This window comes from Haemaphysalis longicornis, unplaced genomic scaffold (assembly GCF_048455015.1).
Source record: "Haemaphysalis longicornis isolate Haplotype H1 unplaced genomic scaffold, Haemaphysalis longicornis Haplotype H1 scaffold_1, whole genome shotgun sequence".
NCBI lineage: Eukaryota > Metazoa > Arthropoda > Arachnida > Ixodida > Ixodidae > Haemaphysalis > Haemaphysalis longicornis.
In genome coordinates this window covers 448,258,516-448,283,748 of record NW_027526203.1, presented here as the reverse complement: position 1 = coordinate 448,283,748, position 25,233 = coordinate 448,258,516, and the positions used below count along the sequence as shown (strand labels likewise).

Genomic DNA, 25,233 nt, shown 5'->3' with positions numbered 1-25,233 from the left:
AGTGCATCTGTGCGTAGCATTGAAGCTATCTTTAACCGGACTCTGTGCAGAGTTTTATTGCGACACATTGAGCCTTACGGAAGTTATGGAAGTATTTAATAAAAGGTCCCAGCGCCTTCATATTTTGGTAAACTACTGACATTGTGCCTAAAAGATGTCCTCCTAGCAATGCATTTGTGTATGGCAGTGAAGCCGACTTTGCGAAAGATGAAATTCGAAAATGAATTGATGAAACTTTGAAGGTCTAGGTAATCTTCCTGCCTATGTGAAAATAAAAAAATTGTGTATTTCTTCAATGTCACCAAGAAAACGGAAAACAGAAGTGCAGAAAGAATGTTTGCACATTAGTAGACAATTCTCAATTTTTGTACAATTTCTCGCTTGATTAACCTTTCTAGTGCTTGCGCACTGTTAAGCTGGGAAGTGTCTTCTTGTGGCTTATGTTGGACACCACTGACAAATACGTCGCGGTATGTCGCTGAAGTCACCTGATTGCACGCATGTTAACTGTGAAGAACCCTTCACACGCCGTGGCCGCCAAGAGCATAATAATCCTTTTCTTTTGGAAATCTCTCTCCACTCGTCAAAAGATTGGCTAGACAACGGCGGGCAACTTTATTATAAAACAATTGGGTATGCGCCCTTCTTGCTGAAGATAGATAAGGCGTGCGCAGCCTCAGCCCAGCTAATGGGCGACGGGCTCAAGCAGCATACGCATCAAACATAAGGTTTTACTACATTCGGCTCAGACGCCCTTGACGCAGGTGACCGTAAGACTGCACAAGTTAATTTACAATGCACAAACATGTTTCAAGGTCCCAGAAAAGATGGGGCATTAAAATTATGCAGTGTTCATTCACATTTCAATGAAACTTATGTAAGCGCAGTACAAGGCTTCGCATCACATGGTGCGCCTGGCAGTGGCCGGCATGTGAACTCGATTTCTACAGGTTTGCACGAAATGTGTGCGTACAGGTTGTCTTATTCTCCTCCTCGTGTACAAGCGTACATGCTAGTTCTCACTCTCTAGTGTTCCTTGCAGTGGCATGACCAACACGAGCTTGCGGTCCCGGATCCGAATTAGCCGTCTCGGATGGAGGAGGAATGATTTCAGTCTAATTGTTTGTTATAATCGGATTGAATCGTGCTGGAGAAATTGTGGTACTACATTGCTTTTGTTGCCATCCGTGTGTCTTAAAATACAACAGCATACTCGTAGATTCTCCCCAATCGTGCATCTCAGGTATTCACGGAATGATTGAAAAACCAGCACCTGTTTCAGCTAAAATTTAATTTGACAAAAATTCGTGGTGTGCAGTGCTCACTGTGCGTACTGCCAGAAAGCGCCAGCTCAACCCTTCCCCACTCGAGGATCGTTTTCTCGTAGACTACGAAGCTCATCGTGGGCAAAGTCCATGATATACCAACATAATTTGTTATTTGGCTGATTGGTGTTCGCTCGCTTGAATTGCAAATGCTTTCTGTGCCGTGTTGCTAGCTGCACTCGGCAGCATTCGCGTCGACGTGACCAAAAATTCCCCAAGCATGCCTCACCGTGCACTTGCATGTTACGCAGCGAAGCCCACCAACAATGCTAACTGATGCAACGAAGGTTGTGTTTCTGGTGGGAAATACAAACTATTGGAGGGTGATTACAGCGGCATGATCGGAACTGACACGGCGTCAAAGCTCGCGCTATTTAGAACCAAAGCTGATGTCACCAGAGGTTGTGCTTTTACAGTCGACCGCATCGTCGCATCTGCTGCAAGCACCGAAGTTGCTTAATATGCACATTCGAAGGACAGAAACAAAAGGCAAGGAACTAGTGAACCTATAGAGGGTAATACTTGCGCAAAACGCAACGACTTAGTACGTGAAATGAAAAGGAAATGTTTACGAATGATCCAACAGCTGGCGCTGTCAATTCACATTGATCACGTTGCCATGATCGCCCGCTAACTTTGTCCGTATCTTTTTGTTTAACTTGGGGGATTCTATGTGCCAAAGTCACAGTTTGACTAGGAGGTGCGTCGTAGTGAAGAGCCACGGATTAATTTAGTCCACATGGGCATCTTCAAATCGCACTAAAATCTCAACACTGCACGTTATCGTTTTTCGCCTTCACCAGAAAAGCGGCCGCCACATCCAGGTCGAACCCGGGTCGAGCGGAGGCTTTGGCTGTGCTCTCCAGCACAACCACCGAGCCTCCGTGATGGGTCGCAGTGAAAAGAAAAAGAAAAAATGTAAGATATTGTACCAGGAGAGAGTGAAATTCCTGCGAATCGGCTGTACACAAATCGGCTGGACAGAAATCGCCACAAAACTGTGCCTTAAAATAGAACAAGAGAAGCCATGTGAACGAAGAAATGGCGCCTCTCTTGTCGTTTTTTTTTTATGCTCGTGGCGCTACTGGGTGCTTGTGAAACACTTTCAGGCATGTGTCTGTGTCTCTGTCCTGTCCGATTGAGAACCGGCATCATTCTGACGTTAGTGAAAAGGGTGTGGATGACACACTGCTCTCAGAGGCAAACTCAGGCTTGGTGGAAGTAATAATTGGCGAGTCCGACGAGACGACAAACACAAGCAGAGATTCTTGTCGTGAGGATGCTCCTCATTCCGATCGTAGCTAGAAGTTAAGCGCACCGCCCGCCACGGCTGGGATGAAACGCCACTGCCCGCCCCACATGAATCTTATGCCATTGTTTCCCTACCGAAAACGCGTGTAATGCTTCCAGCATTGTACATAATTGTAATCTTTATTTGCACAAGGAATGGAGGGGGGGAGGAATACAAAACACTGGAGTCGTGCAAAAAAAAAAAACATTCCAGGAACCCTTTGCATACTAGAATATATTGTAGGGACTGTACCGTGCGCGCATAGGATATCGAGTCGTGCGGCGGGCTGAAGTCACAGCAGTGCCCAACAGCGGACCGGCAGTAATAACACACCCCGTTTAGCGAAGACACACGAGTTTCCGTAGTTGAAGGGAAGGACCAAGTGAGGATTGAAGGGTTCAGGGGATCTGGCCAGAGGGAGGATGCCAAACACGCTGCTATAATTATCTTCCGTTGGCATTTTCAGCCATGACATTGAAGCAGTGAAGCGCAGGACAATAAAGTTGATTGATTGATTGTAGGGTTTAACGCGCCGACGCAACGCAGGCGATGAGGCGCGCCGTAGTGGAGGGCTCCGGATTAATTTTGACCACCTGGGGATCTTTAACGTGCGCCGAAATCTCGTACACACGGGCGTTTTTGCTTTTCGCCTCCATCAGAAAAGTGGCCGCCGCGGCCGGGAATCGAACCCGCGACCTCGTGCTCAGCAGCGCAACGCCTTAGCCACTGAGCCACCGCGGCGGGTAGGACAATAAAGTAATGGTGTTGAAGAGGCAATGTCGTTTGCAAGATGTCCTGGTGTCGCCGAGCCTTCTTTTGAAGCGGAACTGGCGTACACCTCTGCTAGGGTCCCTCCGCGTTTTCGCATCTTTTCGTCATCTTTTCGCAAGCGCGCAGGTCACGCGGTACGCGCTATCCCAGCATTTGCGCCACGCGTAGCAAAGGCACACTCCTCGGCCCGCTTTATGCATTTTTTTCTTTGCACCTTTGCTTTTGTTTTTCGCGCCTGTAGCCGGCTGCTTGCAACGGCCTGTTGTGGTGTCGCGCTCATCGCTGACAACGATGGCGGGGTGGATCGACGGAACGGCCCTGACCGTGGTGGAAGAGGTGCCGCTGTCAGAAGGGCCGCGGGGCGCCGTTCCAGCGGCTTAAGGTTCGCTTAGAGAGCCGAACGAGCCTTGCGTTCTTCACAGTGCAAGGTGTCGCCAGTTACGGCATAAACACTGCCTTCTGCGATGGTTCTACTCTGGGTCATGGTATATTCTATACAATATATATAGCCATGGGATTTTCGGAGAGCGAGGCCATGGCACGGAGGGCGAAAGCCGTGCGCAATGACCTTTGACAAATACCGAGGACATGCCTGGACGGAGGACTCGAAATGCGAAAAATGTAAACACTAAGCTTGGTTCACACGCCCCGTGCCCATAGCAACAATAAAAAGCTTGGTGCGACAAAAAACAGCAGGGGAAAAAGAAAAAAAAAGCGAGCCTGCCAGGATTCGAACCTGGAATCTTCTGATCCGTAGTCAGACGCGTTATCCGTTGCGCCACAGGCCCGGCATAGCGACCGTGTCCCTCGGAATGGTATTTAAAAATTTGGTGCTACTAAAACCATCAGAAAAAAAATCAATACGAGCCTGCCAGGATTCGAACCTGGAATCTTCTGATCCGTAGTCAGACGCGTTATCCGTTGCGCCACAGGCCCGGCATGCCGGCGGCGTCCCTCGGAATGGTGTAATGCTTTAATTTTTTTGAATTCTTGGGTTAGGGTTTTTTGTTTTTGTTTTTATGTGGTATCATAATCATGTCATAACCAGGCTAAAATACTCCATACTGATACTTTACTTAAACACCGCCTACTGTTTCCAGCATTTCGTAGCCACATAACACATAACCACGTACGTAAAGGTCCAAAATCCATTATCAGTACCCAACCGGCCTCCTTCAAATCAGGGGTTTATGCAGAATTTCGATTTTGGGGGGGGTGTCCGTGGGATGCTTGGGGGGGTGCTGTGTAAATCCCTATGCAGGGTGCTTGTGGTTGTGGAATCGTTTTGGAGGGGTGTCGAAGTCCTTCTGAGGGGGTGTTGGGGGGGGGGGGGGTGTTAGGGGGGTGTGTATAAATCCCTGCTTCAAATGGACCTTTTTCCAGTAGCGATCTGCGCATGCGCGGGCTGCCGGTCCGCCATTCTTGGCAGGCGCCTCGGGCAAAATAAACAAAAGCGCGCTCCTCGGTTTCCTGCTTAGGGAGCGGCTATAATCTGCACGTTTTCTTTTTTTCTCTTTGGACTCCTCGTGGTGGGTTCGTACGTGCATACAATAATGGCTTTCTAAGAAAAGGGGCGAAACCACTTGAGACTGACCACGCTGCCAGCACATGGCTGCCAGTGAGGGGGTTACGAAAATGAAAATAAAAAAAGGGGGGGGGGGGGGGGGACGCTTCGAACACCGCAGATTAGTCACGAGAACGTTCGCCTGCTACGGTGACATTCATGTGAAAGGTGCGGGTGACTGGTCAGTGCGGGAGGGGCTGCAGCACCAGGTTATTTTGTGCACGAGTTCTCGGAAAGCCAAACTTTCTTGGGGGTGCGCCTTACTGCCATTTTTAGTTCGCCGTGGCGGCCGCTAGAGGGACCGGTACTGGAAAAAGGTCCATTTTGTGCGCGTCTCCGTGGGCACCTCAGGTTGAATACAGACCCCATTGGTTAGAACCTGATCTAGTGGCTCTACTCACTGGTTTCAAAGCGTGAATCGCCGCTCCGTGAAATTTAGGGCTGAAGGACAAAATAAATATTCCTTGGTCACTTGTTACGTGCTTTGAAAGCCTGATCACAGGCTTCTTTACTACTGCATTGTGTCTGCATGTGTCGCTTCCTTCTATTTCGTTTCTTCTCCTCATTTTAAAGCGAAAACGTTAGATCTCCATGTTTCATGAAATGCGTGAGGTGCAGAAAATCGTTGTGACGAACAAAATCGCGCAAGAAATCGGAGCTCGAGCCGCGGAGAGCGCCGTGGGAGGGTTGTGAGAACGTGCGGCGAACCGTAGGACGCTCTGCACGTGGGCTCAGAGCTTCATTCCACACCGCTATGAGTGCACCAATAAGGGACGATACACACTGCCCTAGTCGCGGGGGGAGAAGAACTAGAAAGTACGCCACGGTGGAAGAAGCTAGAGCAGCTCGAAATGCCGCTTGCCGCAACCGTCGACCGTCGAGAGGAAGCAGCAATTAATGGATGCAGCTGCGGCAGCGGCCCGACGAGAGAAATGAAAGTTCAACAGGAAATCGAGGTTCAACTAGGCAGAAGGTTCAGCAATTAGGCGTGCAAGAAACGCCCTGAACAAATTAAGGCATGCGAATTGTGGGGGAGTTCGGGTTCGGTTCCGTAAAATACCGGTTTGGTTCCGGATTTCTGCTCCGGCGCAGCTCCGGTTCGACAACTTTATAAAATGCCGCAAGAAACCTGCAAAAAAAAAAAAAAAAAAAGTAGAAACTATAGTGACGAGGGCCTTGACCGGCGGCCGGGCACAGGGCATCCCGGACAGGGACGACCACCCGCCGCGGGCAGGTGCCACATCTGGCCCTAAGCTCTATAAATAAAATTCATTGAACGGTCAGATAGTGCATTTACGCCTCCTTTCTATGAGCTCGTCTGTGCACGAAGGAGGGGGGGAGGTCGTTGTTAGAACACCCCCCGAAATTTTCTGAGCGCCACATCCCTCCCTCCCCCTTCCTTCAGCACTTTTTTCGCCTAAGCTATTTACAAACCGAATAGATGTACTATAACATAGAAACAATAAGAAGGGTGTCGGTTTATTAACGCCAAAAAAATGAGTAAAATTTTGTTGGGGCGCAGCATCTCTTCCTTTTTTTTTTTTTTTTTATCGGCGGCGTAGAAAACCCCCAGAAAAATATTTCTGGCTACGCCAATGTTTGCGCGCGTACATCTCTGCGTAGGTTTGCCTTTGGGGCCCTTACGTTTATGCATTAAAAATTAAGATCTATTTTACACTCGTTACATGTGCGTAAGCGCGGATTTGTTTTTTTTTTTGGGGGGGGGGGGGGAATTCTGTTAGACACTTTGATTTGCTAATGATGCTCCTCCGTGTTATTCTAAGGCCCCTTTAAATTTGCTTGCTTTTTATTTCAATTCGCCCAACACGGCAACACGCGGACAAACGCTCGCCACGCCACGCGCACCACGCGGCGTCAGAATTTTGCATACGGCGCGCTTCCGCCGGCCACGAAGTAGGAATGCGCCGGCACTCCGCTGGTCCAGAGAAACGGATCCGGTGTGTTCGAGCCTTCTATGCCTATGCTTAAAACACACGCATTGACGTAGTTTAGATATAATCTCAGTACTGTGCGCCTTTAGCGCAGGGATGCCTGGGTGTCTGGTAAATGTTAGCTCCTTTCCCCTTATCCCCTCCTCCCATATCTGCGCAAGACTAATTAAGGCCTTCTAAACAGCCCGAGTACATGTAATATCCAGCAAAGAACAATCAACAACGATACGTATAAATATCCTCCACTTTTTTCCACGGAGTAAGGCACATTTTGGTGGATATACTGGCGCACAGAAAAGCTGGCGTTTTTCCCCGCCCCAGGCCTGAAGGCAATTGCCACGTGCCTTCGGGTCTTATCCCCTCATCTATAGTTTTCCGCGTATCGTTGCCGGTGTGTATTTTATTTAGTGGTTGTGTTCCCATGTTGCTTGCATCCTGACCGAAGCGCGGAGCCTTCTCGAACCTCTAGCGCCGGCAAGACACATTTTCTTCGGTGTTACAGAGGCAGCACGCCGGAGGAACGTGTCGTTCTTATCTACCCGGCTTCGGTTGCCGCCGCCAGGCCTCATGTACAGCGACACAGTTTGGTCGCCACGGGCCTGAAAATACGCCGCCTTATCTCCTTCCCCCGTTTTCGAGTCTTGAGGACTATAGACCGTAATCGCCAGTTACCTAAGGCGGCCTCAGGACCCGCTTGGCGGCGGTAACTGATGCACTTTTTTGGGGGGGAGCTGTCCGTGCGTTGAATATTTGTCGTGCTTGTTCTAGTCTGCAACTGCCTAGTGCTGTTTGAATGTAAGTGTTCTTTCCGGCGATCCTTCGTCTGGCAGAAAAAGGAACGACTCGTTCATTCGTGTCCGCTTTCATTCGAAGCGTCGGCACGGCCGTGGTATGCACGAATAGCACGCCATATCGTACACGAATAGACGTGCGCGAGGAACCAGATGTGCCCCGAAAGAGGGGAGCTGCGCGCTTTGTGGACCGTATACGTCAAAGTTACCTAAACGCATTGCGCTCCGCGAGCCGGACACGAATTGTCACTTCAGCAATCAGGTCATTGCGGTGTATACTGCATGACACATGACACAAACCCTGCGACTGAAGCTGACAAGGCTGAAAGTCCATCGGTTTGTAGAACCGGCGCAATAATTGTGTCTCTCTCCTTTTGGCAGGATCATCGGTGTTTGGTGCAGAAAGTGCACGCTTAGCGAGCCGAGTAACGGGCTATTTGGCGGTGGTTCTGGTGGTATGCGCCCAACGTTTACCCTTTTCGTAGGGTCCGCCTCATCAAGTGCTACGTTTTCGTTAAACCTCGCGTTGGTGTATCCCCGGGTGAAATCCTTTTATGGTTTCGTAAAACATATCAACGCATGACGGTAACTCAATTGCTTTCATCGGCGCTATAATGCACGTCATCAAAAAGAGGAATAGACTTCCTATTTAGTTACTGCACTAGAGAAGGCGCATTTTGGCCCTTCCAACGCAAAGCACCTTTGACGCTTTTACCCGGTGATCACGCGACAGTGCGGGGGGGGGGGGGGGGGGGGGAGCGAATTAAAAGACTGGGCCACCGGCGGTAAAGCGCGTGATTTCCCACGAGCGAGCCAAAGAAACCCGCATCCTTCCGCTTCCGTCTTAGGGCTTCTAGCCGGCGGGGGGCGTGTTGAATATAGCGTCGCCCCTAAAGCGCCGGGGGAGCCCCTCGGTGCGTGAATGTAGGCCACGACTTCCCCTCAGCAGGGAACGAGGGTGACACACGAGGCGCACACTGGGCTGAACGCGCACGCGCAGCCCGCCGAGCTTTCAATTGTGCGTGAGGAAGAGCACTTGTTCCTAAGCTATACCCCGAGTTGTCTGCACGGCGTCATTATGGCGCGGTTTTTATGCCCCGCGATTGCCATCACGATCCGTCGCAGGCGGAAGTCGCACGTGGCTTCTAGGACAGGCCGCCCGGCGAATTCGCTGTGTCCGCATTTTACGTTCGCATTCGGGAACACTCGAACGGCCCGGCATCGGACGATGGGCAGTGGACGCGGCTCTTTGTCGTGACGAGGTCCAGATGCGAGTGAGTGGAGCCGGGCGGCGATTACCCCTGTTGTGTAAGGATCTTGGACGCAGTTTGCAGCCGTGGCCACCGAGGAGCAAGCTTTTTATCTCTCTGAGTGGCGCACTGAGAACTCATATCGTCGCACTTGCAGGCACCACGGTTGTTCATTATCACCGCGCTGTGCGCCATCCACCTCCTTCCGCTTTACTGCTGATTTTTTTTTTTCTGATAGACTAAACGGGAAGCATTGTCAACCAACCAGAACGACAGTTTACGTAATGTCATCCACTGCCATCGTCATAAGCCAATTTCTGGCTTCTAAAACACCAGTGAAAACCATTGAGACCAAAGAAAGCATGGTCCTCTAAAACGCACATGGAAATGACGAGAGAGAGAGAGAGAGAGAGAGAGAGAGAGAGAGAGAGAGAGAGAGAGAGAGAGAGAGAGAGAGAGAGAGAGAGAGAGAGAGAGAGAGATTAAACGTTTATTTGAACTGAAAGGTCTTGATTGAACTAGGGTAGGTTCCCTCCTTCCAGGGCCCCTGTTTCCTCTGCCCCAGTCTTGGCCCTAAAGATCAGATACTTCTGAACCCCAGGGTCAGAGCTGGCCAGAGCTGCCTCCCATAGCTCATATAACTTGGTGTTGGTGTTTACTGAGGGCCATATAGTACGGCAACCCCAAGATGCATGGAACAGGGTGGATATTTCACCGCACTTATTACATGCGTTTGATAATTTCTCGGGGAACATCTTCGATAGCCTGAGGATGTTGTTGGGATAGGTGTTCGTCTGTATTTGTCTAAGAGTCTGATGCTCTGCAGCTGTTAAGCTTTTATCTGGTGGAGGAAAGAGAGCTCTGGCTTTTCTTTGAATGTTGAGTCGCTCACCGAAGGTATTGGGGAGAGGGGTGAGTAAGCTAAGACTACTGGCTGAGCGGTTAGTAAGTTCTCGCGCAGCTTGGTCTGCTCTCTCATTACCCTCAAGCTCCTCATGTCCCGGTGTCCAAATGATATTTTGGAACTTGGTGATATTTAGAGGTAAAATTTTTGTGAGCCTTTTGTGGATTCGGCCACTTATAATGTTTTGTACGGCTTTCTTAGAGTCCGTAATTATTAAGAGGCTTTTTCCTTGGAATTCTCCATACCTTACGGCCAATAGAAGGGCGCCAGTTTCGGCCTCCTCTGTGCTGGTGTTCGTTAATGTGAGGCAGTCGCTGATTACTCCTTTTTGGTCGACGATGGCTAGGGAAGCATTGGTCTTGTCGTAAAAGGCAGCGTCTGTATATACAACGTTTGGTTTTTTTTTTTTTTTCAACTTTCAACTTTCTGCGTAGGAAATTGTCTTCATGTAAGTGGGAGTCCATGTTTCTTGGAATGGGGAGCGCTTTCAATTTCTCTCTGGCGGCGTTGCTTAGGTCGTCTTTGTCGATAATTGATTGTACATTTAACCTGGAGCCTACTCTTTGCAGAATGGCCCTGCCAGTTCTCGTCTTTTGCAGCCTTTCCTTTTGTGAAACAAGGGTAGCTTCACAAATTTCTTCAAAAGTGTTAGACACGCCGAGATTCATGAGTTTTTCATTTTCCGTGTAGGTGGGAAGACCGAGAGCCGCTTTGTATGCAGTACGCAATATAATGTTGGCCTGTTCCTTTTCCTGCCTGTTTAGAGAGTGAAAAGGCAGACTGTAAGCAGCTCTGCTTACTACTAAGGCCTGCATGATACGCAAGGTTTCTTCTTCCTTCAGCCCTGCTGCTCTCTTTTTGGTTACCCTCCTAACTATCTTTGCAATTTGCAGCGTTGAGTTTTTAATTTGTGCAATTGTAAAGTTTGCTCTGCCATTGCTTTGAACAATCATCCCAAGGATTCTTAATTTATCTGTCTCTGCTACTTCGTGGTTGATCAAAATCAAGCTTGGAAACGACGAGACCCCGAGTCAAAATTGGCCGCGTACCTGCTTGATTCGCTGCAACATCGTCGAAAGGCGATGCCTCGTAACACCCTCTCCTCTCTCCTCCTCACGACTTTCCCCTCCCTTGTCGCTCCTTCCATGACATGTAGCATTGCCCATTGCCCAGTAGCATTGTAGCATTGCCCAGTTCAATTATGTTTTCCCGCGTTCCGCACAACTCGCGCGCCGCCTCTTGGGACTTTAATTTTGTTTCAGCTGTGCTCTGAGCAGCTCGAGGCATCTTTTGTATTAGCGTTTGCTTGTACATTCAGGAACAAATGAAACGCGAACACGAACATATGAACCAGAACACACAAATGGCGCGATTTCTTTCCATGCAAGTCAAAATGACGCGTGGCTTAGTTACAAAAACAAGGTTGGGAAATGTGGATTTTCAAATGTAACAATAACGGGCCACTGTTGGTCCTCAACGAACAGTATTTTTCAATTTTGCGTGTTCCGATTCATATTTCCGTGTTCGCATTTCATTCATCCATGACTGTACATCACCTCGTTTCCACACCGTTTTCAACTCGTTGCTTTTCAGTTGCTTTAGTAAAAAAAAAACAAAAAAAAAACAATCCAACGTGTATTCCCAACCAAAGGAACGCTGGTGCTATCGGTTACGTACTTATATTTTGTCTCTAATATGTCAGCAGCTTTGCGCTGGATAATATGGACATGCATGAGCCATAGAAGCACTTTTAGTAGTTTGGAACAGTCTTGCCCATATTCTTTCACCTCTTTTCTGGCCCGGAGGTTGAATCTTGTGACAGACAGACAGACAGACAGACAGACAGACAGAGTGCCCCTTTCGCACCCTCATGTTTCGGGAGTATATTCCTACCATGGCGAAGGGGCTCACTTATAAGGCTGGATTATTGGAAATTGCATGCCCATTACGTGTAGTGAAAACAAGTGCTAAAATGTTTTCTTTTTCTTTCTTCCGGAAATTACTCATTATCTCGCTGCCTGTTCAGATATCGAGCTTATTTTTCTGATATATAAGTAACCAATTCTAACATATCAAAACTGTTTCATGGGGTTTGTTCCAAACACCCCCTAAAAAGGTGAATCAGGATTTGCGGTCAAATTACCCGTTTTAGGGATTCCTCAATATGTGTTAGACCCTTTGCTATATTAAACATCCGGGCACCGCCAGGTACTACCGCTGGTGCGACATGCAAGGCTTTCACTTTAAAAAAAAGTACCCTTCAGGTTAGTTCCTTCGAACTGGTATTTCGTTCACGCAAAAGTAAATTAAGCAAACTTATCCGACCGCACTATATATGGTTGGGGCAGTGTCGGTCCACTACTGGTTATTTTACCTGAGAGAGAGAGATAAAGACATTTATTTATTTTACCTGACGTAGTAAGCAGGCAATGAACGACCAGTAGTTAAGTTACTTAAACTCCACATAAGGCCGACTTTCGGTGCTGTCGTTGCCAAACGGCGTGCGTTTTTTTTCGCTTTGTTTCTGCTTTCCCGTTTTTGTGCGCATTCACTCGTGCATAACGTTGATGGGAGCAGCCCGCGGTACTGGCGGTCGTGCACGCGGCCCAATTCCGTGTCGGCGCTCGTGGCCGCTGCTAGCGACGCGAATGCGGATTGTCGCCGCGCGGAGTGTATGCGGGTCACCCGCGCGCGGCATCTCGGTTTGTCGACAGAGCTGGCGGTAACGCTGGCTGGGGGATCGTGCCCGCCTGGCGCGCGCGCTGCCACACCGGGCCCCGAATCGGGGAGAAACGAGCGAAATCTTCCGTTGGCCCCTGTGGGCCAGCCCAAGGGAGGTGCACGACTGGGAACTGGTTTCCCTCGTGACCTCGGGCCAAGGCATCGTGGCCGTCGCTTTCTTTTCTCGGACCTCCGTTTCTTTCGCTCCTGTTTGACTCCCTCTTCCGAGGCGGCCGGGGGGAAGGTATAATGACTGCGCACTTTTCACTTTTCTTTCGCCTCGCTTCGCCGGAGGCTTTTCTGGAATGTGAAGCGTTGGCAAATTGCCGGCATGGTCCCGGGGTGCATCGGCATGGGCGGCGGCGACCATGGAAGCGCGGTAGCAGCAGCTCTTCGAGCGAGCAGCGCGCGTCCGAAAATTGTCATGCTCCAGAAAGCCGTTGACGCCTTTCCACGGCGCGCGTCGCCGATCGCCGATCACTTCCGCGATGCTATCGCGGCGGCCCGTGTGGCTGCTGCCTGTATCTTTTTCAATCACTTCTCGCTGAGCGCGCGCCTCTGGCGAGCCGCAATGAGGCCGGCTAGCCGGAAACCTCGCGGGAGGAAGTGCCGTCTGGGTCGCTCGGGGGCTGGCGTTCCGACCGCGGCGCGCAGAGCGCACGACCTCTGGGACCCGCGACCCCGGAGGGCGCGAAAGCCGGCCAGGCCGGGATCGGGGCCGATTAGCGACGTCTTCCTGGCGGGGGCATTGTTCTTCCGAAGGCTCTTTGCCGCTGCCGCGGAAAGGTTGCGCGGCCGGCCGCTCGACGGAGCGTGTCAGCGCCCTTACTGCAGCCGGCCGACTCCGCGTCGTCCCTCGGTCGGTACCGCACGCCGGCGCAGCCGCGGATTTCGCGCCCGTGCTGCTGTCAGGCGCCAGCGCTCGGCGGGGAGATTTCCTCCCGGAGCGGCCTACCCGGAAACAATAGTGTAACTGCGCGTATTGCGTTTAAGGATAAATGTTCATCAGTCCGCTGGCCCGTTTCTCTTCTTCCTCGGCTGGCCACTTTGTCCCGGAACCCCCGCTCGGCAACCGTCCGGCTGCACTAATTCGCGCCTCGGTCCAGCCTCTGAGCAACGCAGGCCTCGCTGCTACCTCTGCAGGGCAGGGGGACCGTGATGGGGGGAGTTACCGCGGGGTTTAGAGCGGATCGGTTTCGCATGGCTGCGACTCCCCTGGTTCGCGTACCCGGGTGCGCGCCGGGGCCCAGATTGGAGCGTTATAACTGGCTCGTCATTTCGCAATGTGGCCTCAGAAGCACGTGGCCCCCATCTTGGGATTCTGCGAACCTAGCTGGGAAAACTCTCCATCTCACTGTTGCGTTAACTTGTGCAACTACTGAGCCGCCTTGCCCGCGGACTCCTCGTGCAGGAAGTTACGAGGTTAAAGTTGCATTTTGTCCTGATAATTTCTTGTGGGACACGACTGGATTTTAACAGGAGAGTCAGAAACCACGCGTCTCATACCCTTATTCGATGGACACTGAATGAACAATTTACCGCAATTAGATATATATGTGACCTCAGAAGCAGTTTAGACGTGTTACAGAAAGGAGTGAAGGGGGATATGCACGTGTACAGTGTGTTTCAGTTAAAGAATAGTTTATTTACTCCTATACCATTTTATTAGCTCGGATGTACTTCAGAACATAAAAAAAAATAATGGTTTTATGTGCAGAAGCAACACCCAGGCTACGAGGGCCACCATACAGGTGGGCTGCAGGTTAATTTTGCCCACCTGGGAATCCTTAACGTCTGCCGAGGCCTAAGCGCAAAGGCATTATGGTTTCCCGTCTCCAGCAGAAAAACCGCCACCGTGGCCGGGTTCGAACCCACGTCTTCATGCTCAGCAGCAGAGCGTCTTCCACTGAACCACCGCGACGGCTGTTTCTCTTCTCTTTTTCCCCCTCTTCTATTTTATCCACGCGAAATTGGATGAGGTTTCATCTCAGACAAACCTCGCTAGCAGTGACTTATGAAAGCCCATGCAGTTTTGTCTCCACCCGAAGCCTGCTTCGCAAATAACGGCGTTACTTGTGATTACCTGCTGAAAGAGTGTCGCGTCAGTTATAACGTCCCGTGTCAGCTATGCTGAAAGTATTCAACTTGCTTCTCCCTCCCCTACAACTGCGTGTCCTGCGGGGCATATGCTTCCTCGCCAAGTTTACGTGTGCCATTGTAAGCACTGCTGTTTCATCCGGATGATGACAAAGGTGGGCGTATTGACGAGACATTCACGGCGTTCTAAAGCCGACCGTGGGGAGAGCACCCTCGCGACATGCAAATACACGCTCTCCTATTGTCACATACTCCCCCATAACGCGGCTGCTCTAGCGTCAGCTTCATTTCTTGAAAGTCACTGGCCCCAAGTGTGCAACAGGTACAGAATAAATTAAATGCACCCTTCCCGCCTGACTACGCTGTACACACGACTTTCCCGCCCCCATTCCCTCTCTCAACAACACAAGGAGAGCAACAGAGTACATCGCCTAATTAACTCTACTGTATGTACTAAACTCCTCCAGGGATTTATACACACCCCCCTAACACCCCCTAACACCCCCCCAAAGAACTTCGACACCCCCCAAAAAAGATTCCACAACCACAAGCACCCTGCCTAGGGATTTATACAACATCCCCCCAAACATCCCACCGACCCCCCCTCCCCCCCCCCCCCCCCCCCAAATCGAAATTCTGCATAAACCCCTGAACTCCTCCTTTCGAGATGCACGTAGACAGGCCAGTGATGCGCTATTCACAGCCAATGTTGCGGGAGCTGAGTGAACGTGCACGCGGATATCTCAGTGTCCGCACACCCGGTTTGTTGGTACACATAAAGACATCGATGGCAACGAGATTGTCGTCTCGTATCTCTTTTCAGTGGCAGTTGGCCACCTCCCCTCCGCGCACTGCCTCTGGCGTCCAGATGACTCGCAACGGCCTCAACAATAGGCACGCTTGTCTCCATTAGGAACTCACTTGGCATTGTCAGCTTCGGCTACCCCCGAAACGCCGGGGCGGACATCGGCGCAGGCTGAGCGGACGCACTCGGCCGCTGTCACGCCGTTACGCCGCATGCATATGCATACACGCGTACAGGTCAACGGCTCGGCGAAAGCGTCGCGCTCCGTTCGCCGGGATCAGATAAGTGTCTCGAGCGAAAGGGCGGGAGCGGATCCTCTGCGTCGGCTTTTGTCGCAAGTAGGCTTTCCCGCGTGCACGGACGTACGTACATACACGCCCGTGTTGAGGTATCGACATCGCCCCATTGTACCGCCTGCGGTCGCCAGATAATCGTGTAGGCTCGCACTTGGCGGTGCGACAACACGCCCTATGCGAACGGGATCCTTCACCACTGTGCCGAAACGCTGGCAATATATCGTCGTCGCTCGCTTTGTTCTATATCTGAAGGAAACAAAAATGCGCCAGCGCTGCTGGCCGCTTCAAAATAGCCCTTGGTATACAATGGATAAAACAGAAGGAACAAAGGTCAGCCTTGCGTGAACAAGGAAAGCTGCTGTTTGCACAGGCGGCAAAGAGGGACTCGACTCTATAACCTCTTCCTGTCCGTTTGCCGGTCTACATATTTCCAGCAAACAGCTCCCGGGAGTCGCCATTCCGCACTGCTACGGGTCGGCGCTGAAGCAAAAAGAGACCGAGGAAAGTGGTTGCTTCAGTTACCTGCGCCTAGTCGCAAGAGTACGACGCTTACGTGATGGAGCCCTGATTGAAACTTGCGGACGAGGTTGTTGAACCACGTACCTACATTTACCTGTCCGTCCGCTAGAGCTAAACGCAACACATGTTTTCATCGAAGCAAACCTGCTCATTGCTCGAACCTATTTGCTTGCTTAGGCCCTATGCGCAGCAGACTTTTGCGACAACAGCTGTGGTAGTGTACCCCCTTCTGTAACAACTGCTCCCGCAAAGGCGTGCGGGAGTTTTGTCTTGTCCCCTTAGACCTCACATTTACAACGTTAGGCCAGTATTGCTTACGCTATACAAGACATGCGTTTATAAAAGCAGCTTGGTTCGAAACGACGAAAGTTTCAATATTTCATTGTTTAATTAAGGCATTAGTATTTATAGGTAGCTGTTTTTGATGTACCGCTTTTCTTGATTGCATCCCAAGCGTTCGTTGCCATTCAAGTGCAATCGAATTGGGGTTCTACGTGTCGAAGCTACATATGAACTATGAGGCGCGCTGTACACTCTAAAAAATCGCCGCAGGTGGGCTTCACCACAACGTCCCAGAACGACCAATCAGCGTGAGCAAATGTGCGTATTTGTCAAATAACGCCGCCAAGCAAAAAAAAAAAAAAAAATCTGCGCTGGGAAAACAGCGCACATGCACGCCTTGCGCTGTTGTCCCAGCGAAGATTCTACTTTTTGCTCTAATCGCATGCTCGGCCTCGTCATTCGCCAAATTCGCACATTTGGTCACGCTGATTGGTCGTTCAGGGACGTTGTGTTGAAGCCCAGCTGCGGCGACTTCTTAGACTGTAGATTAGGGTACAGATAACTTTGGGCGCATGGTGGACTTTAACTAAAGCCGAAAGCTGAACTACCGTGCACACGGGCGTTGTTCATTACCATTCATCTTGCTAATAACGATTACGTGCATGTCAAACGGACGAACTTTGTTCGCGTTATTTCTTTCACTTTTGCGTTCGAACTTCCCCGTGGTCACAACCAACTAATCCTACAAAGCAACACTGGTTCACCATTGACGATAATGTTGCACTGATATTTCGTCCCTCTGTTGTTTTCCCGCCTATTGATGATGTGTATATTCATGAAGAAGGCGTCTTTTCACTTCTTAACTTGGACATAAAGAAGACGCCTGGAATTGACGCAATTCCTAACGCATTTCTGGTCAGGTATGCCGAGTGGTGCTCTAAATATCTCTGTTTTAATAAATCTATTTGCTGCCGAAGGACTGGAAGTATGCAAAAATCACCCCTATTCCTAAAAATCAAAATGAATCGCTACCCAGTTCCTACGGCCTACATCATTGCTGTGTACTTGCGCCAAAGTATTAGAGCATATTATTTTCAAGCACATCGCCGTTTACCTCGAACACAATAATATGCTTGACAACCGACAGCATGGTTTCCGCAAGAACTTTTCCACGGTAACACAGCTGCTGGAAACCGTTCATGACCTCGCATCAGCCATAGACAGGTAACGGCAAGTTGATATCATTTACCTCGATTTCGAAAAGGCATTTGATCGTGTTTCGCACCCTAAACTTTTTTTGAAATTAAAACCCATTTTACAAAACGATTCATTACTTCCGTGGTTAGAAGCATATCTCTCACATCGGGAACAAGGCGTTTACTATGGACGACGTAAATTCCAAATCTGCAGTAGTTCAATCTGGATTCCCTCAAGGATCCGTGTTAGGGCCTCTTTTGTTTCTAGTTTTCATTAACGATATCGCTAGGAACATACCAACAAAAATTAAGTTATTTGCTGATGATTGTGTGCTATACCATGAAATCGAATCTGCTAACGATCAAGAAATCTTAAACATGTCATGAAAAATATACAGGAATGGTGCCTGAAGTGGCAAATGTCAATTAATCTAAAAAAACTGTTTCAATGACTATAACCCGTAAAAAACATCCACTGAATTTTCGATATCATGTCGGTAATTGCTTTTTAGACGCAGTGTCCAGTTACAAATATTTAGGTGTTGTTTTCACTTCTGAGCAATACGACGTATATCACAAATGAGGCAATGAGAAAGCTCGGCTATTTAAGACGAACATTGGGAAATTCAACGAAGGAAGTGAAATTACTAGCCTAGAAAACATACATTAGACCCGTACTAGAATATGCCGCGCCGGTATGGGACCCGAATACGCGAACGAACATCGACAAACTAGAAAGAGTACAGTGAAAAGCCGTCAGATTTATTTTTAATTCTTACAGCTGGCGCATATCCCTATCGAGCCTCCTTCAGGCCGCAAATATAGAAAAATTAGAAACGCGACGTCACCGCGACAGGCTAAAGTTGTTCTATTTAATATACCATGATAAACTTGGCATACACAAAGCAAACTACCTCACTATGACCGATCGCCGCCCGACGTGTTCATATCACGAGAAATAAGTTACAGATTTTTCTTGTCGCACAAACGTATTTAAACGTTCCTTCTTTCCTCAAGCAGTTGCTAGTTGGAATTCCCTACCTCAGAGTATGGTCGAATGCCCTACTGTAGAAGTATTCATGCAAAACCTCTCTATTTAAGTTGCTGTCTCATTGTTCTCGTTTAACTTCTTCCTTAAGGGTATATTTAATGCTGCTTTGTGCTAATCGCTGCTTCTGACTTTCATGTTCTCTGTGCCGTAGTGGTTTCTTATCTGTAAACGATGCCTTTCAAAACAGTTATGCGCGTATCGTGTTCTTTCTTATGCGAACATTGTTGCCGTTTTTTTTTTCAGCGATGTGCAAACGTTTTTCTCCGAGTACATTTTTTTTAAGTTATTCCTTGTATAGCAATTTTTGTCATCGTACCGTGGCTTTCTAATTGCAAATAGTTGTTATCGGCTCACTCTTCTGCAGTGGCACGTTAAGTGCCATGCGCGTAAAATTCTGTGCAGGTGTGCGCTTTCTCTGTTGTGTTTTCTTTTGTTTTCTATTTTTCTTTGACAAATGTTGTCAATGTGTGTCGTGTTATTTCTTCTGCGTTGTATTAATATGTACCCAGTTAACTATTGCGTCCTTGTGAATGTAAACATGTAATCCCACCCTGCCCAAGGCCTGGCTCTCAGGCTGGCAGTATTCAATAAATAAATAAATAAATAAATAAATAAATAAATAAATAAATAAATAAATAAATAAATAAATAAATAAATAAATAACTATCTAAATAAATAAATAAATAAATAAATAAATAAATAAATAAATAAATAAATAAACTGGTATAGCATTGCTGTTCTCCAAGGGGCCGAGACGAAATCACCGCTGGTTGTTTTTTGAGACATCAGGGATGCCACAGGGCATCTAACGTCGAACGCCGAACACCCCGAACGCCGACCTCTAACGCCGAACACTTGCATTCATGTCGTCGCAGCAATATTCGCACTGCAAGCGGTTCTTCGGTATGCGGGAATCCTGCCACGAAAGGCAGTTTGTAGTACGCGGAGCTGTTGAAGCACGGAGCTGCTGCACGGGGCATTCATTCCACACCCCTGCCTAGTGCCCTTGTCCTACAAGGCTGAAAAAAGAAATTGAGGCATTATTTTTAAACAAAATGTTCAAGTGTCCTACAAGGATGGCCGAAAAAAAAGTATGAGGCATTACACCCTCTGAAGAGGGAAGTCCAGCGAAGCTGGCGCCCTGGTGGCATTTGCTATGTTGGGGTTTAGCTATATTTCAGATTTGTGTGCTGAATTTTGTGGTCTCTCTACCTCGCAATATGCATAACCCTAGCATTGCACAAGGCAGGCATTCATGCACACTGCGAGGAACCACCGCGGGTTCGAGCTATTTGAGCACGCTCACGATACTGAAACGCCGTCGCCCAAATCAACACCGCCTCTGTTGGGCAGGTGGAGAAAGGGGCGACAAAGGAATATGCCCAGGGTACGGAGGGAAGACGTTTATTTTACACTGACGTTCTAATCACATATTTTACAGTCCCAATTACATAATTTACAGTACAAGTACGTACTTCCCGTTAGGTGAAAGGGGCGATCGGGCGCCACGCGCAAGTGCGCGCGTTTCGTCGGCGCAGAGCCAGTGGGCTCTTCTGTCAGGGCAAATTCCGGGGTGCGAGCACGTTGTGCGCGCGCGCGCATCGCCGTGCTGGCCAGATCGGCTCGCAGCAGCGAGGGAGACGGGGCCCCTTCGCTCACAGGCGCGTACTGCACGGCGTGATCGTCGAGTGGTAGGTACGGCCTTACTATATGCAAGCGTAGGGGCGACAGGAGCAGCCTTAGGCACGGGCCGCAGCCGGAAGGGCTGGTGGGCTTTCGCCGGCGCAACAGAGTTGTAGCCGGCTGGTAAAGAAAGCGTCACATACCTTCGGCCAACGCCTTCGGCGTCCTGGAAGCGTCTCTCCGAACGGACCCCCGCGCAGGGCGCGCGTTCGCGTCTCGGCGAGAGTCGGGTTCGGGCCTCGTTCAAACGGACCAATGAGGTGAGGTTAGCTCCGCTACCAGGGCGGAGCGCCCGCTGCGTGACAGTGTTTTATCGCCGCAACGGTCTCTGCAGGCTTCACCTCACGCAAGAGTTTGAGAGACGGCTCGGCTCTACACAGAGGCGCCAAGACGAGCCGGAATTTCGGAGGAGAGAGGGGAAAAGCGCCGCGTGATGGCACAAACCCAGGGATCGCGCAATGGTCTGGGCATCAGGATCCCCACAATTTTAAGGGGACTGTAAGGGGATTCACTATGTTGAATCTGTACATCACAGACCAAGGACACGCGCTATCTGTGGGTAGAGACAATGACGTTTTATTATAGCGCGGCCACGCCAGTCACAGCGCAGGCTCTAGTGCGCAGCACAGGTGGCCGCCGAAGACGCCGCGAGTGGCGAGGGGTGTGCACGACTCGGGAAAGATGTGGCGGCGGTGAGAGGACCATAAAGCGGTGCTGTAACCATAATCCCCCCCGTAGATGGCATGCTTCACTGCGCAAAGAACAACGTAGGGAAGCCAGCTTTCAAAAACCAAGTTTGCGCCGATTTTTTAAAAGTCAACTTCACCTCTAAACACAAGTGCATTGCCTTGAAGATGCTTTTCAGGGGCAATGTAGGCCGTCTTGTGTCAAAATATCCTCCATATTTTGGGGACTTGTTTTTATTTCTTCGTAATTTTTTTTTTCATACGCTGACAGTTGTTGGTCTGCGCTCTGTCTGTCTCCAGAGATGATCTGCTGGATCCGAGCCATAGACAGCTTCGCTGTAAAATGTCTGAGGCATCAGGGGTTTATGCAGAATTTCGATTTTTTTTTTTGGGGGGGGGAGGGGGGGTGTTAGGGGGGGGGAGGTGTATAATCATTATTTATATACAGAGTGCTCGAGTGCTTTTTGGTTGGTTGGCTGTGTTGTTGGATCAGGCGGTCTGAGCCTAGCAAGATATGTTGGCAATTAGGTGGCGCTCGAGTGTTTTTCGTCGTCGATCTGGTGCTACCTTTTTTTGTGGAGTATTTCGTTGCTCTGGACAGTAACCTAGTCGGATTGAAGCGGCGCTATAATAACAGGATCTCTCTAAAATTGCGAGATAAGCAAAACAGGCGCAGTTCCGCCAATTCTCAGGCGGCGGGGCGGCCTGGCCGGTTTGTTCACGGCTGAGGGCAGGCGAGCCGAAAAGATTCCGCGCACGCATGCGTGCGTGCGCGCTCATTAAAGGCGCGCGTTCGTTACGCGTGCGGACGTGATTGAACGCGGCCTGCGCGCTTGTACGCGCGGCACGACCGAGCAGCGCGTATGTTGCTCGGCCATCCCGCAGCGCGAGTGCTCTCTAGACCCCCGCACTCCCATTGGCCCTAATGGAGCCAGGAGGCGATGTAAATAATATGCGCGACGACGATAATGTACGCAGTGTAAGCGGAAATGCGGGAAATTTGTTTCCACAATTTATGCGTCGTTCCTGCTGGTTGGGAAGGCTGCATTCAAGACCACCGGCCCGGTTCGCGCTGAAAGCGGCTGCATTTTGACGCGGGCATGGCACGTGAAGGAACAGCCGTGTGTGTGACGCATAGATTACATTCAAAGCTCGCAGTGAAATTGTTGGCAGTGCAGCGGATCTGTTTCATTTTTGCCGCCCGCACTTCGGCACTTGGTCCCTGTCCCGGGCGTTGCGAGTTCCCTTTCCTGCGAATGCGCACGAGCGGGTGCGCGTGGTCCGTCGTCCCTTTCTGCGCGCAACGTTGAGCCAACTCGCCCACACAAACTACGATGTCGATGACCATCTGGGGCTTTCATCACAGGCATTGTGTCTTGACGCATGGTCATGAATCTCCGACATAACATGTAGGTGCGAATGCCAGCAAGGAGTGCGACACCTGGCCGCCCCGTGTGCCCCCTGTCGCACAAAAGCGCAGGCACTTATGCCCGATGCGAGTGCAACCGCAGCAGTTAAAAGAGCCGAATGAATGAATGACAGCTCCTACCCTTCGGTGACATAGCCAATCATATGAAAGATAAAGAAGACACAGGCTCTGCTTGTGTGTAGCGTGAGATGTGTCGGGGGGAACAAAGAACCGCCATTGAACGAGACAATCACGCGTTGCTAGTCGAAAATCGTCCCGAATTTCAGGAACTTTTGCGATTGCTTTAAGTAAGAGCCAGGTATCGTGATCCACACAGGTTTCGGTAGACAATCGGGCTGTTGGTACGTTCAGTGCAGCGTGAAACGGACAGTGGGACTGAGAAACTGTCTGAGGTCCTTAACCATTAATACGCACAAGGGGAAGGAGGGAGGGGAAGCTGTCAACAGTTTCTCCCGTGCCTTCTGCTCACGTACACTCACCTCGATCCGGATATTAATTGCCGCACTCACAATTAACTGACGTCAAAGGCAGCAGAAGGAAAACCACAAAGCTTTAAAAAAGTGAATGTCACTCAGCCCTGCTCACATGATTGGACAGCGAAGCTGTTACAATGCCAATGACAATGGTATTACGAGATCACTGACAAATGCGCTTTCAAGGGCAGTTTGGGAACATTTTTATTTACGAGCGCATTGATCGAGGCGCAGTCTCAACGAGTGCAAGATACTCAACACAAAAACTTTTCTCCGATTTGTTATTCAGCATACTTCTCAGTTAATTATCGTAATGAAGCCAGGACCTCAAAACTACAGTTTTTCCTTAGCAGACAAACATAGGACTGTCAGTTTTACAGTGGCTTTGTGGTGCTGCTGGAATGCATGGCTTAGGAGCGGCGGCCTCATGTTGTTTGCATGAAAACTTCGACTGATAGTTGGCCATGACACTTGACCAGGTAAAACTATCCACAATTATGTAGTTGTTCAAGCAGACGAACGTAGGGTATTTGTTTCTGGACAGTCCTGATAAAAAAACGAGTGAAAGCCGTTTTCAATACCAATGTTCCTCTTGTCACAGCAGACGGGAATTCCTGATTGTTTACGACACGGCGAACTGATCATAACAAGTAAAATGAAACTCGGCGTGATGAAAGAGTTGCTTTAGCGGACAATTGCCGTATGATTCTTTCTAGGACATGTATATTAAATTGAGAGCTACAAGTTGACTTTGCCGCAAAGTTTATTCTGCTCTCGGACCGCGGCACGAAGAGAAATCCCGGGGAGTGAGCCATGTATATATACAGCTTGGCTGTAAAACCGCCTTCGCTCCCTTTCAGCGGTCGGTGCAGTTCCGAGCCGCAGGAACGGAAAGCGGCTTCTTTGCGAGCGAAACTGTGCTCGCTCTCTGAATAAACCATCGCGCAGAGAGAGTGGTGCGCCGCCGACACCGGCCGACATCGGCCGCGGCACTGGGGCTTTCCGACATGCTTTCCGAGGAGGCGCGCGCTCGGCTGCTTTGAACGCGGAACTGTGCAGCGGCGGGAGGGGCCTCCACCGAAAGTGGCGGCAGAAATAAACGCCGCCGAGCATCTGACGGTGGCGTCGCACTTCCTCCTGTTATTCCAACCGGCGTTTTTCTTACGTCGGCCTCCGTTCGCGCGCCAGTGATGACGACGGTCCGACGTCCGGAATGCGGGTTCCTCGCGCGCTCAGGGAAGTCTCGCCGCTGCTGCCCATTCCGGAGCGCGTTTGAGATCATTTTGTTGAGATGCGCCGGCTGCCCCTCTCCGGCAGTGACACGCCAATAAACGGAGCGCCCCCTGGCGACCTTCGGCCATCCTTTCCTCCTTTGCGGCTCCTCTGCTCGTTTCCACTGCTTGTGGACTCGTGTAACGAGCACAGACAAGTGCCACGGGGCGTGTCACGAGCAACTTTCCTCAACACTTCCGCACTAGGCGAGTGTCCGATGAGAGGTGACGCCGCTATAGGCTAGCCGCAAAGGCGGCGGCAGACCGTTATAGTGCGAAAACAACGGGGATTTTTTTTTTTCTCGCTCTAGTTAGCACGACGTAGAGGTTAACACGTGTTCGTGGCACTTGTGATGGGGCGTAGTTCGGATTTCTTTTAACAGCGAAGCTGTTTAGCAATCTTTGGAGTTTCGTGTCCGCAGTTAAAAATACCAAGAACATGCCGAGCGCGCGTGAGCGGGCTCGGCATGTTCCACGCGGCGATCGCACCCAAAAATGTAAAAAAAAAAACCAAGGAAATGCCGAGCGCTTGTGTGTACATGTACGTGCCTCGCGGCGACCGCCTGGCGTCCCCGGTGCACGTTTGTCAAGCCAAGCATGCCCACTTAGGAAAAAAATTGGCAGAAAAAAAAAAAAAAACTCCAGCGTTCGCCGTAATCGTGGCAGCACTTGCTCGAAACGAGAAAGACAGGTCATGGGGTACGCCCCTATAAGGTGAGGTCCAATGATTATCACTTCCAAAAAAAAAAAAAAATGGAGGAAGCTCACACTTTAAAGGGTCATTGCGCCAGCGAAGGAGAAACAAATAGGCTGCAATCATGGACTTAAACCGTCGGGATGGTCGTAAAGGTTGCGTACAGCTTCGCTACCTTCAAG

General features: G+C 50.0%; 1 protein-coding gene and 2 non-coding genes across 3 annotated transcripts in view; all 3 read right to left on the bottom strand.

Moving 5' to 3' along the window:
* Positions 1 to 25,233, bottom strand: part of LOC144155960 (uncharacterized) — a 47,799-nt gene that overhangs the window by 3,388 nt on the left and 19,178 nt on the right. The gene's annotated exons all lie outside the window — the stretch shown is intronic.
* On the bottom strand, positions 4,103 to 4,175 carry Trnar-acg (transfer RNA arginine (anticodon ACG)). The gene has a single exon. It is a non-coding gene; the product is annotated as a tRNA-Arg (tRNA).
* Positions 4,251 to 4,323, bottom strand: Trnar-acg (transfer RNA arginine (anticodon ACG)). Its single transcript has one exon. It is a non-coding gene; the product is annotated as a tRNA-Arg (tRNA).